The sequence below is a fragment of the Microtus ochrogaster genome, chromosome 18, assembly GCF_000317375.1.
Source record: "Microtus ochrogaster isolate Prairie Vole_2 chromosome 18, MicOch1.0, whole genome shotgun sequence".
Taxonomy (NCBI): Eukaryota; Metazoa; Chordata; class Mammalia; order Rodentia; family Cricetidae; genus Microtus; species Microtus ochrogaster.
In genome coordinates, this window is record NC_022020.1 from 45333309 (window position 1) to 45339300 (window position 5992).

The 5992-nt window shown below is 38.9% G+C and overlaps 1 protein-coding gene and 1 pseudogene across 1 annotated transcript in view; one reads left to right on the plus strand and one right to left on the minus strand.

The window, feature by feature from the left end:
• Chsy3 (chondroitin sulfate synthase 3) overlaps positions 1-5992 on the plus strand; it is a 228842-nt gene that overhangs the window by 72552 nt on the left and 150298 nt on the right. The gene's annotated exons all lie outside the window — the stretch shown is intronic.
• LOC102001559 overlaps positions 1-5992 on the minus strand; it is a 52420-nt pseudogene that overhangs the window by 1712 nt on the left and 44716 nt on the right.

A 5992-nucleotide genomic window follows, 5' to 3' on the forward strand; every position in this document is an offset into this window, starting at 1 on the left:
ATATGCCTGAAGCTTAGCCTAGGGTTAGTTGTTGGCTGGATAAATGCCTATTTGAAAATGTCAGGGGCTCAGGCTTTGCAGACCTTATAACTAATGGGATGTTTCACTTCTCTCTATTGGTGAGAAGAACTCTGAGAGGATGAGCCTGGGTGGTCCCTTTTCCCAGAATACTAGGAAGTCCCTCTCAGTTAGCCTTTTCTCTGACAAGCAGAATACCACCAGTTATCCTTGGAGAGACCTATGACTCATATTATGAAAAAAAAAAAACATTTATTTACAGAAAATAAAACCCTATGAGAAATCAAATCTAAACAAACAAAAATGTTTTTCAGTAGTTGGAATGTGGTATACTCATTGCCTTTGTTGAATCACATGTATAATTTCTGTACTTTCTGCTATGCTCCCAATGGCTCTATCAATGTTTTCATTTGTTTGTTTTTTCTTAATGACTGGTCCTGTTTGCCTTTTTAAAAACTTTTATGTTCAGTGCCCAACCTTGGGGTCGCTTTGCTTTGGATGTTATCAGGGCTTCTCAGATGACATTTACACTCAAAATATTCAGTCTGTGCTGTCTTTGAACAACTGCCTATCAGACACGTCAATGGTTATAAACTATGTGTGTGTGCGTTGTTTAAATGTTGTGTGTGCGTGTGTGGTTGTTACTAATTAGATTGTGAAGACTCTGTGGGATATTCATGGCAGCTTAGGGTCTTGTTATCAAAACCACAATGCAGTGTGTGTGGGAGAAGCATAATCCAGTCAATGAGATTTTCATGTGGTGCAATGCAATGCATTTATGGGGCTTGTTGTATGCAGAAAGGATTAATCATTCTCTGTGCCTCTTGTTCACGGACACGTTGCTTTCAAAGGAATGGTAGTTAGAGTTTTTTATGTGTTTTCTCATGGCCAGAGCATGCATTCAATCTTGATTCTCATAGACTACAGCTAAACAATGAAGTAACAAGGTTGTGCTTTCCTCAGTCATGCTCAGTTACCTTTTCTGAGCTTCAGGCTCTCCAAGGCACAGCTATGGCTGGGGAGGAATTGGTGCTAAGAAGTTTGGGATACTGACCTTTCCTTCATCTGGGCTCTTATGCTCAGGAAACAAGCCTAGGTTCAGTAAAAAGATGAATTATAGCAGTATTTAAAAAAGAGGGAAGCAGAACAGGACAGTGACCTGAGTGGATAAAAGCAGCCTGCTCTTTTCTAATCAATTTGAGACCCTAGACTCTAATTTTATTTGACTTTTCAGTAGTGAACAAAATGAATGCTCAAAGCTTACGTTTGGATTTTAGGACTCCCGAATCACCCAAAATCTGTGTGTACCCCCATATTTTTGGAGAATAATAATTTTTTGAGATAGCATTAATCATTTTTTAAATCTCATCACATAGAAATGACCAAGACATTCCATTTTAGATATTAACTTGTTTAAAGAGTAGCTTAATGGGGTGGGGGTAGCCCTATTTGTTTTCCAAAGTCACTTATTTGAAATCTCTGTCTGGAATGCACTCTGGAATATCTAGAAACATCCATCAATTGGGTACTTTTCAGAATTTATGTGACTTTTAAGGTAACTAGAACAGTGGTTGAGGTCAAATCACAAGATCTTCCAACATCTTATGGTCATAAAACAGACTGTTTTTCATACTTGCAATGAAGTGTTATTTGAACTGTTTTGATTATTATCCATAGAGTTTGTAAGTTTATTCAAATTATAGTTCCTAAGCAGCTAGAATGTAGAAGAGACGTTCTCTTGTGCTCTGGGTACCTCCATACCACACTTAAAATGAAGGTGATAATTTCCTTAGCCACACAACATGAAGGTACTTATTGAGTGGCAATGATGAATGATGTCACATCTTCTATTTTTATAATATTTAGAATTTTAATATCTAAATTTCAGTGGTATAGTATTATTTACTTTAACATGTATAAACACTTTGCAATAGAAATGTGAATTTGAACGTTTTCATTAATAATAAATGATTTTAAAAGTAAATCTCTGGCATGTCTTGTTACTTGACTTTTGTACTATTTTTATTCATTAATAATATCTTTTTGAATAAGGAGAGAAAATAAGACAAAAATAGGAAGTTTGGTTAGCATAGGAATGAGAAGAAGAACTCTGGGTTCATGTCCCTCTGATGCTCAAGGGAAGCAAGGAGCCTTAGAATGCCTGCATTATAAAGATCAAGTTGAACATTCATTATAAGACACAACACCAAAATGATCTATCGCACCTGGAATCCCAGATTGCCGTGTTCAGCGGGTGTATCTATTTAAGGCTTCTGAGATACAGGTTAAGAGGGAGGTGCTGATGGAGAGATGATGACCACCACAGAGGGCGTGGTGCAAGTGATGCTCCTGAGCATCCAAGGATGACTGTGTCTTTTAGGAGACTGCTTTAGTCATCCAGCCAAGTGGGAGAGGAGACCTAGGATCAGGACGGTAGTCTTGGGAGTGTAAAGAAACTCCAAAAGCTAGACACACGAAGGTTTTGCTTGATACTCATTTAAGGAGGTGCTTTGGGAGCCTAAGGACATTTGGCACATTGTCTGTTCGTGTGTTTGTATCCATGCTGTGCAGGTACAGAGTGCTCAGCGAGTGCGGCAGGCTGCCTGTTTCTGACATTCTGGAGATCACCAGCTGCACGATGATTATCCCCCTGCTGTTTCCCCATTGCTAAACTTAGGTCCCCTAACAAGCTAGTCTTTCCACTGCCCCAGGCTTTCTCCAGTCATCAATGTTCCTCCTGCCTTTCCTGTAGCTCTTCACTAGTCTGTGCCTCTTGAAGCAGGAACTTTTATATCCTGATGGTGGTGGCGACTCATGAAAGAAAAGTAGCTTGCCTGAGATATTTTCTACACTGCCTTCTCTAATAAGAAACTTTGACAACTTTAACTACTTTTTTGTTTGCATAATATCTTACCTTGTATTTATTCTCTATGAACACAATTTACACTTGTTTGTTGTTGTTGTTTGTTTTTGTTATTGTTTTTCATCATTTCATTTAGAGAAATTGAACATCAACAGTCTGAGATAAAATGCTTTAGATAGCATGAGATGTCTTTTATTGTAGATGTAGAGTTTTGTACACATAACATTAAAACATAATTAAATAAAGAATGTTGGCCTGGGGGGTGGCTCAGTGTACTGAACACTTATCACACAATCATGAGAACTAGAGTCTGAGTACACAGACTGCATGTGAAGTGCTGAATAGCAGTACATGCCTATAATCTCAGCAAAGATGGGAGTCCTTAGAAACTCTTGGTCTAGCTAAGGTGGAATATGTAGAACTAAAAAAGAGAGCGCAGTCTCAAATAAGGTGGATGGTGGGAGTAACTCTCCTCTATCTGAGATCCATGGCACCCATGTCTACTTACAAATACAACACAACTTATTCACATAAAGATAAAAAAATAATAGTTTTTGGAGAAAGTGCCTTGAAGGTGTGCAGCCGTAGTTAATTGGGTTTAACACCAGAACTGCAGGAATCTAAGCAGTGCTGTTTCTGTTTGGTTTAGGAGATCTTTGGGAGAGAACAAACCCAAATCAAATTCTCTGGAAATCCCTTGACCACAGAGACTTATCTTGGGGACAAGAGGCTGAAGGACACATCCTTCTTTTGTATTAGTTGCTGTTTCTGCTTGGTGGCCAGGGCTCCCAAATGCATTCTCACTGAGACAGTCTTAAGAGGAAATTGTCCTGTCAGTGAGGAGTGCCTTTAAGTCCTTTTGTTTTTCCAACTGACAACATTCCAGTCCAAATACTTCATTTTTCATTTTTAACCTAATTTTTCATTTTTAACCTAAAGGAGATTATGATTGCATAGCTTTATGTGCCCAAACAAAATCATATTCATATAAGGTACAGTACACCCTTATTTACCCAAGAAATATCTGCCTGTCCTCATTTTATGTCTTGCCTTTTCACAGACAATCCTGACTACTGTTATTCGCCTTAAAAACACCCTTACATTTCCAACGATTTAGCAGACTTAACAGTAACTGGGAAAAAGCTCCCTTTCAGCACTGTGCTCCTCAGTGTCCCTGAGCTTAGCATGTACTGCTACTGTTTTGTGTCTTTAAACACTGTCATTTTGAAGAATTTTGTCAGCATTATGGGTCAAACCTATTTCTTGGACTTCGACTCTTCATCAAATGGTGTGACACCATAACTGAGCAGCATTCTGGGTATCGTGATCCCATCACCTCTGTGTCTGTTGCCCCACAAGTCATCCCTCCCCTTTCGTTCAAGTTTTTGTTCCCTTCTCTTTAGATCACTGCATTTTCCAGCTAATCTGTGTCCTGTCTACATCCATATCCCCATCTTTATATATCACGTAGAAGAGTTTTTTAATGTACTGTAGTCACATTTAAATTAATATTTTACACCTGTTGAAAACGGTTCAGACAATTACTCTTATAATGGAAATACTATCAAACATTAGCATATATTCCAAAACAACTCATTTTTTTTTTAACACTTCTCCTCACGCATCCTTTGTGTCTACAACTGACAGCACCAACTGCTCTGCCCATGCAGCCCAGATACCTAAATGATGTTCCTCTGCCTCTCTCCTTCTCCCCTCCTCAGGGCTCATCGGATTGATCGATTGATCTGATCTCTTTACTGTTTCGATCTTATCACCCCTCTGCCTGTCTCCCCACTTGTTATCCCTCATCTTTAGTTCAAGATTTTCTTGTTTATTGGATACTCCATGTAAAACTCTATGCAAAACTAATCATAGAATGATTAATTTGTCAAGAGTTTTTGTGGGTTTCCTTTTAAGCGTTGCGCCATCTCTTTGCACAATGCCTAGTGTATTTGCAGTTCTGAAGTCACTGGCCCTACAAGAAATCTTGTTACTGTTCTCAAAACTCTCTGGGTTAGCAGTTATACCATTTGAGTAGGAAAAAGGGATACTTAGATATGTGCTAAAATCACACAAGGGATTAGAGATTGTGATTCTTTCCACTTAAAGTAATGGGCAGTAAATTTAAATTAGCATTCTGCCAAAGAGTATTAGAACATTCTGTTTGTGTGAGGTATTGACATTAGCAGTGTGCTGTGTATATTTTCCCTACATTGTTATTTTACAGAAATTCTTATTAAAACACAAATTTGGCACACCTATTTCTCTGAATATTATTCTTAGTGCCTTGTTCATGCACCTCCTTCTGATGAAAGTCCCAGCTTTGGCTTGGAGCAAGCCTTCAATAGCCCCTTGTGATGTTTTGTGCTGCTTTTCTGGCCTACTGCATTCAGGATCAGGTATATCTGAACCAACCAAGATGCATATTTATAAGGTGACAATCTGAGGAGATGGTTCCTTGTATAAAATTATTGACATACAAACATGTGAAGCTGACTTAAAGTCCCCAGAATCCACATAAAATATGGTAGATAGCAACAGTATCTATAATCTACTACTCCTGCAGGGAGATGATGGGCAAGCACACAAAAATCCCTGACAGCTTGTGAGCCAGCTATCCTGGCATATACAGATGACAAACAGAAGAGGACTTATCTTAAGACAAGTTTAAGATACCCCTGGCTTCCACACATACATGCTGTGGCATGTGTACACCCCACCCCACTCCTCACACACACACACACACACACACACACACACACACACACACACACACACACACTAAAATAGAATCTGGATTCTTATGGGGGTGGGCAGAGTTTTGTCAGTATTGTTTGTTATTTGGGCAGAGATTTGGATTCATGTTTAAGAGCCAAACATGACATCACATCAGCAGTGGCTCGCCTGTTTGACTAAGTTCTTCTGTTATTGCTGGGGATCCGTTTTCATTTCACTGTGCTCTACTCTGTCTGGTAAGATATGCTCCAAAACTTGCTTGTATTTTTACTTTTATACCTTTATCCACTCCTCTTCATCTCATAGTATTTCTGGTCATTTGCATGGTTTTCTTTTCATCTCTGTTGTAGGTACTCAGACACACACACACACACA